The sequence below is a fragment of the Tiliqua scincoides genome, chromosome 3 (genome assembly GCF_035046505.1).
Source record: "Tiliqua scincoides isolate rTilSci1 chromosome 3, rTilSci1.hap2, whole genome shotgun sequence".
In the NCBI taxonomy this organism is placed as follows: Eukaryota; Metazoa; Chordata; class Lepidosauria; order Squamata; family Scincidae; genus Tiliqua; species Tiliqua scincoides.
Genome location: NC_089823.1, coordinates 173,714,101 through 173,727,420, shown reverse-complemented (window position 1 = coordinate 173,727,420; position 13,320 = coordinate 173,714,101).

Here is a 13,320-nt window from a genome sequence, read left to right as displayed (position 1 = left end):
ACAACAAAAAAAAGTAGGTAGGGGCAATGGTACATCACCATGCCTACCACTTGCCCCGCCCACTGCATGGGAGGAGGTCCATCATGGGGGTGACATGCTGGCCTCCCACACAGGGCAATGCAAATCCTAGTGACACCACTGCCAAGCAGTGCAACAAACAAAAAAAATTACATGAAATCCAACAGAATAAAAATACCCTCCAAATATAACATACAGCACCGAAGTCAAATGATTGCTTAACCTCAAAGGCTGAAGCCCAGCTCAGGCAAAAATGCCTTTTAGTGCTTCTAAAAAGAGTCAGATTTTACACATGCAACAAAAGAAAGTGCTAGAATCCTGAGGTGGTAGAGCATACTGTACCACTTCATACCACAGCATGATGGGTGTCATATTGTGCTTCCTGAATTAAGAAGAGCACATTCCTCTTCCATCAAGTTAAAAAAGAAAAAGAAACCTTCTATGACCAGCAAGAAAGACTCTTGCACAGTATTCTTTCTCCTGGACCAGTTGCAGAGCCTTTGGAGGCATTTGAAGCCTAATCCCCATCTGCAACCTGAAAAGGTACAATCCATTCTACTTTCACAGGACTTTATCCACTTAATTCTGTTGTTTGTGAAGGCTGGTAACAACCACCATTACTTGTACCTTTGTGCCTTCATTATGTGGACTTGGTCCAGAGATTATCAAATGAAGTTGTTGTTTTAATTGATCATTATGAAACAATGAACAAGATATGTAGGGAGCAAAGAGAGCTGCTTAGCCAAGAGTTAGCAAACCCCCCACCCCCCCTCGGGCCAGTGTTATGGGTCAGCATAGCATAGCAGAATCCTCTGCTGATCCCTGAGCCAAATTCTGTGCCCACAGCTTGGGTAGGATAGTGGTGGAAGAACTCTCTCAGGGCCACTCAAGTTGGAGAACATCTATGGGAATCAACTTGTCAGGAGTCCCCTGAAATCTTTAGCTGGAGGCTGGAGCCCTCTGACATCTGGGGTCTGGTCGCTGCCAGACCTGAACACTGCTACGAGACTGGTTAGAGCCCTGAACTGGCACACTCCTCTTAGAGGCTAGGGATACACTGCAACATTGTGTTACAGGTTCCACTTGTGTTCTGTACCAGAAAACCATCTCAGCAGCCCTGGGTCTATGCTGTTCTCCTTGCCAGTGTTCTAGGGCCAATTATGCCACTCGGTTTGGAAGTAAGAATCCATCTAATGTTGGTGCTGGGTGTGTTTTTGCTTGTGGTTTCAGTCTACAGCCAAAGAGCTGGAGAAAGAGGAATCTCGTGGCCTGCCTCTATGAACCACAATAGGTAGAGAGGACATTCAATTTTTAACCCATTTCTCTTTGCCATGGATTCAAGTAAGTAAGTGATAAGCACCTGCTAATTGACACACTTAGGTCACACTTTGGACACAATCCTATCCAACTTTCCAGCACTGGCATAGCTGGGCCAGTGGGGCTTGTGTTGTATCCTGCAGTTGGGGGGCAGTCACAGAGGCCTCCTCAAGGTAAGGCAATGTTTGTTCCCTGAACTTGGAGTTGCATTGCCCTTACCTTGGTGCTGGAAAGTTGGTTAGGTTAGGATTCAAATAGGTTAGGATTATTCTCATTTAATATAGGCTAGAACACGTTTTGCTTTTTATTACACTGACTGCCATCTTATTTTCTTTGTGTATGTCTATACATCTAACTCTGGATTAAAGTGCATTCAATCTGGGGGGATTCTACTAGGCTTCAGCTCCTCAAGTGAATGTTCTTGCCCAGGGGTGTCAAACATAAAGCCTGTGGGCTGGATGTGGGCCCTGCAAGCTCTTTATCTGCCCCCCCCCCCCGGAACTCAGGTGCAGGCCAACAGTGATTGTATCTGTGTACAATTTAACATGTGAAAAGCCCTACAACAGTAAAATGCTCAGGCTTGAAGCTGGCAATTGGCTTTCAAACACTTTATCGCTCAAAAGGGGGACATTTTACCACTTTGTACCACTGCAGCTTCACTTCCTGACACCTTGTTATACTGTGGAAAAGGAAACTACATGCACCCAGCTGAACACATGTGCGTTTTCTACCCAAGTGGGAACCATGCATGATCTGGGATTTTGATCAGGAGGGAAGTCTACATGTGTACAACTGTAGGCAACCTCATTGAGAACTAACTGTTCCCCAGAATCCCATTCCTTCTGGCTAGCAAGTATAGTTCACCAATTGACTTTCTAGCAAAGGTTAATTAACTGACAAGCAGACTCTGTGTTTCTCTCCAGCGCATAAAGGATTAACGCAACCATCACTTTTGCTCTGGAAGGAGCCTAACTCAGCAGGGAGGACGTATCTCAACTTTCAGCTTCAAAGCAAAGATGCTGTTACTGGAACATATTGGCTGAGCAAAGTACATCAGCCCAGACCTGCCTGGCAAGCAGATTTGGACTTTGTGATCTGAACACTGAACAGCTTGATGCAAACTGATTGAGTATTACCCTCAGCAACATACATCATTCTGACGACAAACAACTGGTTTCAATAAATATCAGTTGTGTTGCTAAATTGCACTACTGATTTCTATTCATTGATAAATTAATTTAAAGCAAAGCTGAAAACTTAAAGCATTGGCTGAAAACTTGTAGTTAGTTGTAATCCAATAACCTTCTTTAGACATGGAGAGCTTGATGTGCTCTAAGTCCTTCCCACTCCCCTCATGAGCACTGTTTGATTGAAGTGACCAAACATTGGACTCTATGATTAGGGATGCTGGGAACCCCCTGAGTCCCCCCTGAGTGACCCCCATCTGTCACTTCAAATAAATGCTGTAAGCACGGGGAGCATGCTTTTAGTGGACTTTTTGTGCATGGCAGTGGCAAGAGTAAGGTTTGCCACCATACTGATAAACTTGTTTAAGCATGGGTGTTCTCTATGGCAGAGGGTATATGAAGAAGAAGGGTTATTCAGACACAAATATGTAGAATCAGGGTAGTGTCAGCGGTTGGGTTTGTAAGGCACTGTCAGGTGGCTTGCTCATCCAGGAGGTAGCCTGCCTGGCCTAACCCCTGAACTTCAATACTGGCATCAGTGATAGCACCCAATGCACCATCTGGGATCAGGTAAGGTGCAAAGGGGGCCCCCAGTGCAGAGCCTTGCCTCAGGGCCTGCAACAACCTGGCACTGGGTAGAGTTATGTTCAATGTATAGTTTTGCTTCCCTGTTTGTCATTAGGAAATATCATGGCTCAGTGTACCATGAAATTCAGGCCTGATCCTAACCCCCATCATTAATGACCATGCAGCTGCACTGATGGAGTGCGCACTGCATCCTATGATGGGGGCGATCAGGCGGCCTGCTAGAGGTGAGTAAAAATATTTTCTACTTATCTCTGCATAGGCCTCCTAGTGGCCCATGGGTTGAATAATAATAATAATAATAATAATAATAATAATAATAATAGTGGTATTTCTATATTGCCTTGGACTTTATTCAAGGCGGTTTACATAGGCAGGCAATTCAAATCCCCTTAGGGATTTTTACAATTTGAAAGGTTCTATCTTTCAAGAAACCACAACATTCAGATGTTTCTTTCTTGATCTGGTCGCACATTCTGGCCTCCATCCTCCCATGCTCAGAGCAGATGGAATGGCTTGGCTTCAGCTTGTCAGCTGCTTCAAGGTCGCACGGTGCCGGTGGCCTCGAACTGGTGACCTTTGGATGTTATCTTCAGGCAAATGGAGACTCAACCCTCTAGACCAGACCTCCTGCCCTCCTGCTACAGTATATAGCTGGTATAGGTCTGAGAAGAGAAAAGGGGTGGAGCAGTTCAAAAAGAGGGGACAGGATCCTGGTGCATGCTACTGCCATTGCTAGATCCACCACCCCCGGCCATCCTCCACCCCACCCACAACATCCACCCAGTGCCAAGTTACCAAGAGCCTCTGGGAGCTGCTGGCGCATGTACTTCACCTCTGCCCATTTGCAACAGCGGCTGGGAAAAATTGAATGGTGGCCCTGCTTTTGTGTTACTGCAGAAGGCTTTGTGCTGCTAGAACATGTGTTCTGGCAGTGCAGGACTCAGATAGACTGACAGCCCAGTCCTATCAAAAAACTCTTTGGTAGTTACACTGAGTATAACCAAAGGGAACATTGGAAATACAACTAGGAGCATGAAAAATGGTAAAGGACTCTACAAAAGCTTGCTTTGTATAAATAGAGAATGCAATCAAGTTCCATGGTGTACTTACCTGGAATCCTTCTCAAGAATGGGCAGGAATGGGCTCATCCTTTGCAGTAGTGGACCTCCCCAGCCTCATGCCCCAGGGGAAAAGTTCGTGATGGTGCCCCCCCACATAATGTGGCCCCCGCACCTGCAAATTCGCTCCCCAACTTACCTGGAGCGCAGGGTGTCTTGTGCGACTCCAGGATGAGTCAGGGAAGCCTCCTGAAGGTTCTCCAATGCTTTAAACCTGTGGTTTTTCAAACTCTCAGGGAGTTTGAAACCTGCAGTAAGTCTTTGCGGGGCAGGGGAAAGGCAGCGACGCAATCCCCAGGATTGCATCACTCAGGATTGCATCGCAAAAGCGGAAGCGGAGTGTGATCGCCCCACTTTCCCTTTCCCTGACCTGGGGCACCCTGCAGGCGCTCGCGCAGGGCTCCCCGCACACAGGGACGGCCTGCTGCAGGGACTGGAGGGTGCACCCCAGTCCCTGCAGCCCCCTCAGAAGGGAAAGCGGAGCAATGGTGCTCTGCTTCTGGTTTTGCGGAGCGGGGCATGCTCGCTCCGCTTTCTCTTTTCCTGACCTGGGGAGCCCTGCCGAAGGTTGCTCAGGGCCCCCCGCACTCCTGGGAGGCTGCAGGAGGCTTGGGGAAGTGCACCCAAGCCCCTGCAGCCGCCCTGAGCAGCGCGATCCTGTGGATTGTACCGCTGCCTTCCCCCTGTCTCCTGGCTGCCCCCACCCCTTAAGAAGGCAGAGGCCAGGACCACAGGCTTGAATACTACTGCTTTAAACTGTGCTTCTGGCAACCCAGGTTTATCACTAGGGGGCCAATCCTATACAACTTTCCAGCACTGATGCAGCTACAAAGCAACCCCAAGGTATGCGAACAAGCACCACATTGGTACAGCTGCATCAATGCAGGAAAGTTGAATAGGATTGGGCCCTAGGTGCATGCTTGATAAGAAGCCACAGCTCATCTTGGATCTCTGATGAGTGAATCTATACAGCACATGCACTTGCAAACTGTTTTACTTCATTCACACACTGCATGTATAGATGTGGAGGTTGAAATGAATGAAGTCTGCCTGAAGCTAAGCTGGAATAGCTTGATTCATGCCTGGAAGGGAGACAACCAGAAGTCACTGACAATCCAGCAAGTAAAGGAACCCAGAAATAATAATAATAATAATAATAATAATAATAATAATAATAATAATAATAATAATAATAATAATAATAATAATAACAACAACAACTTTATTTTTACCCCGCCTTTCTCCCAGAAGGGACTCAAGGCAGCTTACAACAGGTTAAAACAGATTAAAACGTAATTTAAAAACAGATAAAAGCATATTAACACATATAATAAAAATAGCAGTCAGATAAAAAGTAGTCAGGTAAAAAGAGCATAGAGCAGCAAATCATAAAAGAATCAGACCTGTAACCAAGTATTTAAAAAATATTAAAATATGTTGAAAAGATGTTAAAAAGGCCAAGAACTCAGAAGGCTTGTTTAAACAGAAGTGTCTTCAGGCCTCGCCGAAAAGTCTCAAGAGAGGGAGCCATTCTTAAGTCAAGGGGAAGGGAATTCCACAGCGTTGGTGCCACTACTGAGAAGGCCCTATTTCTTGCCACTGCTCCACGTACCTCCCTAGGCGGCAGCACTTGTAAAAAGGCCTTCTCTGATGACCTAAGAGGATGAGCCAGATTGTACGGGAGTAGGCGATCTCTAAGATACCCTGGCCCAGAGCAGTATAGGGGTTTAAAGGTCAAAACCAGCACCTTGAATTGGGCCTGGAAACGAATGGGCAGCCAATGCAGCCGCTGGAGAAGCAGACTGACTGAGTCAAAGCACCTACCTCCAGTAACTACACAGGCTGCCGCATTCTGCACTAGTTGCAGTTTCCGAACCATCTTCAAGGGCAGCCCCACATAGAGCACGTTACAATAATCTAACCTCGGTGTCACCGTGGCATGGATCACCGTGGCCAGGTCTGCACAATCCAAGTATGGCCACAGCTGGTGCACCAGCCGAAGCTGAGCGAAGGCCCCCCTAGCCACAGCCGCCACCTGGGAATCCAGGAGCAGCTGTGAGTCCAGGTGGACCCCCAAGCTGTGGACCTGCTCCTTCAGGGGGAGTGCACCCCCATTCAGCGCAAGCCGATAGTCCAGCACCTGCATTGAGGATTTCTGAACCAGGAGAGCCTCTGTATCTGGATTTAATGTCAGCTTGTTAGCCCCCATCCAGATCCTCACTGCCTCCAGACAGCACTCCAGGCCCTCAACTGCCACCCTGGAGTCTGGAGGAAAGGAGAGATAGAGCTGGGTGTCATCGGCATATTGATGGCACCCCACTCCAAACCCCCAGATGATCTCTCCCAGTGGTTTCATGTAGATGTTAAATAGCATGGGGGACAGAATTGAACCCTGTGGCACCCCGCACCTCAAGGGCCAGGGTGTTGAACAGGCATCCCCCAGCACCACCATCTGGGACCGATCCTCCAAGTAGGAGCGGAACCACCGCAAAACAGTGCCTCCAACTCCCAACTCAGCCAATCGACCCAGAAGGATACCATGATCGATAGTATCGAAAGCCGCTGAGAGGTCCAGCAGGACCAACAGGGACGCACTCCCCCTGTCCAGTCCCTGGCGTAGGTCATCCACCGAGGTGACCAAGGCAGTTTCCGTCCCAAAGCCCAGTCTGAAACCAGATTGAAAAGGATCCAGATAATCCGCTTCATCCAAGACCCTCTGGAGTTGAGATGCCACCACCCGCTCAATTACCTTGTTGATAGTTGTCTAATCATCATCATCATCATCATCTGGTCATCGTATTACTCCTCTGACTTTATTCAAGGCGGTTTACATAGGCAGGTGTTTCTAAATCCTTCAAGGGGATTTTTACAATCATAAAGGTTCTCTCTTTCAAGAACCAACAACGTTACAGATGGATCTTCCTGGTTTGGTCTCACTTCTGGCCTCCAGTTCTCCCACGCAGCCTGACAAGCAGCTCCATCTCTCACATGGAGGGCAGCCAAGACGTTTCTTGCTCACACCAAGAACAGGTGGAATCACTCAGCCCGGTTGTCAGCTGCGTCAAGGTCTCGCCATTCTCAGCCGTTCAGGGAGCTGCCGGTGTCCTTGAACTGGCGACCTTCTGATATTATCTTCAGGCTCATGGAGGCTCTACCCTCTAGACCAGACCTCCTGCCCTCCTGCCCACCAAATAATAGAATCTAAAAGGATTTTGTGCCGCATAACCGAAGCTCCTCCCTACCAACACACTTCCAATCTTTTGTTTATAACTTACTGTCAACACCCTGAAAATATTGTAGCATCATGTTGTTGTCAAGCTGGCACATTGGGTACTCCTAATTAAATCTGATGCCCACTGCCAGTGCTTTGAACAGAGAAGAACTTTTTATTTTTTTGGGTGGAAGTTGGAAGATTAGGCTTTTTAGTAGTGGAGAAATGGAAATCGTAACCAGAATGAGCTAGAAATGGTATTGGAAAAATTACTTAGTTTAAAACACACAGCCCCAAAAAACAAACCATAAGCCTCATATTACTGCTCAGCTCTGACAATTGTTAAGCTAATCAGGCCTGAATTAAAAGCACATCCTGCCCCCGCCATGAGATATTTCACATCCAAACCAGTTAAATATAGATTTTAACAAAATTGAAAGTGTATTAGCTGAAGATTTGTGGTTTCAAGCCCTGGGAATGAGTGCTCCAAGTGTGATGTAATAACAAAATTGCTGCCAAATATTCCAGAGAATAATATTGTCAACTAATGGATTATAATAAAATAAAAGCTGTTATTAGGGCAAAACATTATAACCATAAAGAAAAAGAAATTCTCCTTTTTTTTATTTGCAGAACCTGCCCCTTAATGGTTCTGAGCATTTTGAAAGGTAATTTAAACAAGTACATTGTGTCCTTATTGAAACTGTTTCATCTTGCTGGGCTGTGGAAAATGGCTTTAGCCATCTCTCTGAACAAAAGAGCCCTAATAAGACAACAACAACGGGGGAAAAAAGCCCACAAAAGCACTGGCTCCTCCGTGTCGTTGCAGAAAAGCCAACTCAAGGCAGCCTGCAAATGGTCTGTCTTTTTTCCCTTATGTGTAATTAGATGAATTAAAAGGACAAAGTAGTTAATGTAACTGTTGTCCGTCGCTTCCACCCCCTCCCCGGTCCTTTTCATAGCATCCATTTTAGACAAGAGCTCATGGACCTTGCTTCAGCAATGCTGTGAAGAATGTTGACGGAAAGTAAAATTAACAAGCTTAATCTGTAAGGAATCTGGCATGAGTCATAGATGAAATGTATCTGTAGCAACGGATGGCTAGTAATTCCTGGTATCCTTTGATATGCCTAATAAAATTTACAATAAATTAATGGCATTTTAGTTTTCAGCTTTGGCCATATTAATCAGCGCTGAGACATATAGTCAGGTTACAATAGAAAGAACTCAACTAGGTGCATTTCAGTTATGCAATTAGGGCCCATCGGCTTGACTCTAATTAGGCCATGGTCATTGATATTTCAAATACTGTTTTGTCATTAAGCTTCATTTCTTTTTCCAGTGAATAAGGAAGTGGGAGGGATGACTGCAGGAGATGATTACCAAGTCAGTGGTGGGACTTCTTCAACGACTTCTCCTATAAGAATCACCTCAAAGAAATTCTTGTGGGTTTGCTTGCTTGGGCTACAGCAGGGGAGGTTATATAAAATAATCACCCCTGTACAATACATTGGGTTGTAGCCTAAGAGCACAATCCTAACCAGGTCTACTCAGAAATGTCCTATTTTGTTCAGTGGTGATTACTCTCAGGAATGTGTGGTTAGGATTGCAGCCTAAGTTGCACTAGTCATGATAAAGTCCAGTTGACATGACAAACTTAAGATACAACTCATTTCCTGAATTTATGCAGTTAAAACATTTCATTCACATTCTTTTGATCACCTCTATCTTTCTTTGTGAATTGGTGGAAGGCAAAACATCAATGTTTCTTTTTTTGTATCATACAGTCAGCTGTTGGGACCCAAAACAATCTCATCTGTCTCTGGAGAGCCCTATTAAAGTCTTACCAAAATTTGGCAAAAGGTTGGCTCACAGTTTTACTTATACAGAAAAGAACAATAGCTTTCAAGAGCTCAGATAGATATTTCACATATTAGTGTTACGCCCTTCTTTTTATACAATGCCCTGGCGAAGTGCTATGGCTTATTACAGTGGTTCTCAAACTTTTTAGCACTGGGACCCACTTTTTAGAATGACAATCTGTCAGGACATACTGGAAGTGATGTCATTAACCTAGAAGTGATGTAATGGCCAGAAGTGACTTCATCAAGTAGGAACATTTTTAACAACCCCATATGACAATTCAAATCAAATCAATCAAGTACATTAAAAGTTGGCAATAAGTTTAAAAATTTAATTAAAGAATCCTCCTAACCCAGTGATTTTCACTTTCTTCATCTCATGGCACACTAACAAAGCACTAAATGGTCAAGGCACATCATCAGGTTTTTGACAATTGACAAGGCACGTTGTGCAGCCAATGGGGGGGGGGGCTCATATCCTCCAATGGCCCTACTAATAAATGTCGCTCACCCAAATTCCCGTGGCATTCCCATGGCGACCATTTGTGGCACATCAACGTGCCATGGCACAGTGGTTGAAAATGACTTGTCCTAACTCTTCCAAGCAATTGCTGATCAGTTAAAAAAAATTCCCCAAACATCCCAAAGGTTGCAATCCTATCCACACTTACCCAGAAGTAAGCTCCATTGACTATCTTTATTAAAAGTATATGCATAGTAGACTGTTAAAAGTTCAGATCTGCAACATTTCCCCAAATGCAGTCACATACCAGGGTAGCATCAAGTCTCTATATTAAAAATAAAATGCACATTAAAATGAATGGGACCCACCTGAAATTGCCTCATGACCCATCTAGTGGGTCTCAACTCACAGTCTGAGAAACACTGGCTTAGTATATGTTTTATTTATATCCTGTTTTTCTTCTATCATAGAATTTAAGGCAGGAATCCCACCGGACTCCCAAGCAGTCTTCCACCAACCAGATCTAAATTTGCTTTCTTTCAGCAAGGTTACAGTATCATGTATCTTCAGACCATGTATGTGTTGCCTGTGAAGCTCTTAACTCTAGGTGAGCGCTGTCTATTTTATAAATTCTAACCATCCATGAAGGACTTTGGTTGTGTGGCACAACTAAACAAACTGTTGCCACACCATTGCTTTGAGAACACAAAAGTCAGCCGTCTCTGTCCTATGGTATGTAACGCATAAGCATTCTTCAAACTTTTTTTTGGAAAAATAAGCATACTGTATAATCATATGATATGCTCTGCATGTAGTAATTCATAGTATCAGGCAGTGTGATTTGGGTACCAGCAGAAGGGCATGACCTTAACATGTTGCAACCACGTGGTCCCTAGGTCCTGCATGGTATACGAGTTGTGCACAGATATTCCTGGGTTCCAGTGTGCCAGATCTGGAGTGGACTTGTAGTTTTTGTTGAAGCCTTAAGTTTTCTTCTTCTGTCTTAGCTCTAATACTCCCTGGCTTCTGCTATACTACTTAGATGTGAAATTAGGTACACAGATAGTCTATTACCTCTTCTTACTGAATATGAGATGGCTGACTTACCATGAGTAGCACTGATCCTTTCCGTGTCCTTGTAAGCATAATATGGAACCCAAAGTTCAGATAAAAAGCACCGTCAATCATCAGCTGTGCATTTCTGGCCAAAGGCTAGCTTAAATCCATAACTCAAAACAATACTTTGCCTGTTTATGAAATATGTCTTTGTTTCATTAGGAAAAAGAAATTATCAAATTAAATTCATTACATCCAATTACTCCATGATTCATCTGGCTGCTTAATGAAGCTCCACATTATGCTAACAAGATAAAGCAAAAGGATAACATTTTATGAGACTGCAGACATTTTGCAGTTGCTGTCTTTTCAAAAAATGCAAGCTTCAATTATGGACGCAGCCCTTGTTCACCCAAAAAGGAGGCGCTTGGCAGATTTTCCGGTAGCCTCATGGTGAGATATATTCTGATAGCTAGAAAGTAATAAGAAAGTATTGAAAGTATTGATTCTGCTTTTCCACTGCTTGTATTCTTTCTGTCCTACAAGCCTGCCAAAAAGGCTATCATTGTTAGCTATACAGTGGTGGTGCAACTGGGCTCATTGCCTGATGCTGCCTTGGGTCTCCTGCCACTGCCTCTGATGTGAAGCACTTGGGGGAATAAAGCACCCTTTATCATGCTCCATCATGTTCCCAAACCAGCAAGTGTGGAACTTCCAGTCTTATGCAAAGGGAATGCAAAGGGCTCCTTTCAATAAAGCTTGAAGTCATGCACCTGATTTGGAATGTGATGGAGCGTGCTAAGGGGCTTTTCCCCCTCTTGAGCACCCAGGAAGTGCCATAACTGCTATGGAGCATGGTAAGAAAGCAGATCAATGCAGCTCATGTCCAGGCTGAAGGGAGGCCACAGACTTGGAGTGAAGGGCACCCCATATCCACTGCTTCTCCTGCCACTTGCCCTGATGAGAAGCATCATTTGCTTCATGGCTAGGCTGGCCCTGTAACTACAGAATGGAAGCATGCCAAATATCACTGTACCACATTTACTGGATAACCCTCAAACTTGTTCAGCCACCAAAAATGAGCTAAGTCAATTACTATGTTAATGCAAGGTCACCCAACGTGCCCTGGCATGGTGTTGGAACTCAATGTCATGTACTCATACTTTACAGAGAAGAGAGTGCAGGAGGAAGGTTTCTTTTGGTCTCTGGTCAGCCGCTGGACACATTGCTTACCTGAGAGTTTTACTCAAGCTCCTCAAGTCAAGTCTTCTGAATCACACTGGCTCTCCCTGACTGGTTGTACTAGTTCTCAGAAAAGGAAAGACATAAGCCAGGTCAACAAATCCAGAGAAGTCATGATATCGTATGATGGCACTATAGTACAATGAGTATATACATAGGTTACATGTAGCTAGGGCTTTTTTTCTAATGGAACGTGGGGGGATGGAGTTCCGGCACCTTTTTGCAGGGGCCCCTCCCCTTTGGAGGCATTCCGGGGGGGGGAGCAAAACAGAGGCATTCGCTGGGTGGGTGCTGGGGTGTGCAGGGTGGGTGGGCGCCTGGCCCCTACCTGACCGCACAGCGACCCCCTCCTGCCCCATCCCCAAGCTCTCGCCTGAGCCCAGCCCGCCTCCCCTCCCCCTGCGCTCCACTTCCCTGCACAGCTTCCAAGCCAGTGGAGGGCACAGGGGACACGCGCCGACGCCGAGGAGGAGGATGGACAGCCAGCCAGCCAGCCAGGGAGACGGGCTGCAGCACCCATGGAACGCCCAGGTACCGGCTTGGCAGAGGAGGAGGGGAAGGAAGCTGGCTGGTGCAGCCCCCATGCCAATGTGCAGCACCAGCCTAGGCGTGTCTACTCAGAAGTAAGTCTCATTGTGCTCAATGGGGCTTGCTCCTGGGAAAGGGTGCATAGCTTTGCAGCCTGAGAGCCCAAGCGTATGCATGTCTACTCAGAAGTAAGTTCCATTGTGTTCAATGGGGCTTACTCCTGGGAAAGTGTCATAGCCTTGCAGTCTGAGTAGACAGGCAGAAGAAGGGCTCTGAGGCTGCAGTCCTTTCCACACTTTCCTGAGGGGAAGCCCCACTGCCTCTACTGGGACTTTCTGAGGAGACAGCCATAGGCTTTGGCTCTGAGGCTGCAGTCCTCTCCACACCTTCCTGGGAGGAAGCCCCATTGACTCTAATGGGACTGACTTCTGAGTAGACAGGCACAGGATTGGGCCCTGAGGCTGCCATCCTATCCACAGTAAGCCCCATTCACTAAAGTGGACTTCTGAGTAGACATGCATAGGATCGGGCTCTTAGACTGCAATCCTAGGCACTTTCCTGGGAGGAAGCTCCATTGACTAGAATGAGACTTACTTCAGAGTAGACATACATAGCATTGGGCTCTTAATCCTGGCAGAGATATATATCTGCACCCGTTTTCACATGCTAAGGGCAGGTGAAAAGGGATTCTACGTGTGTACAACATGCTGTCCAGCCTTGCCAGAGATCC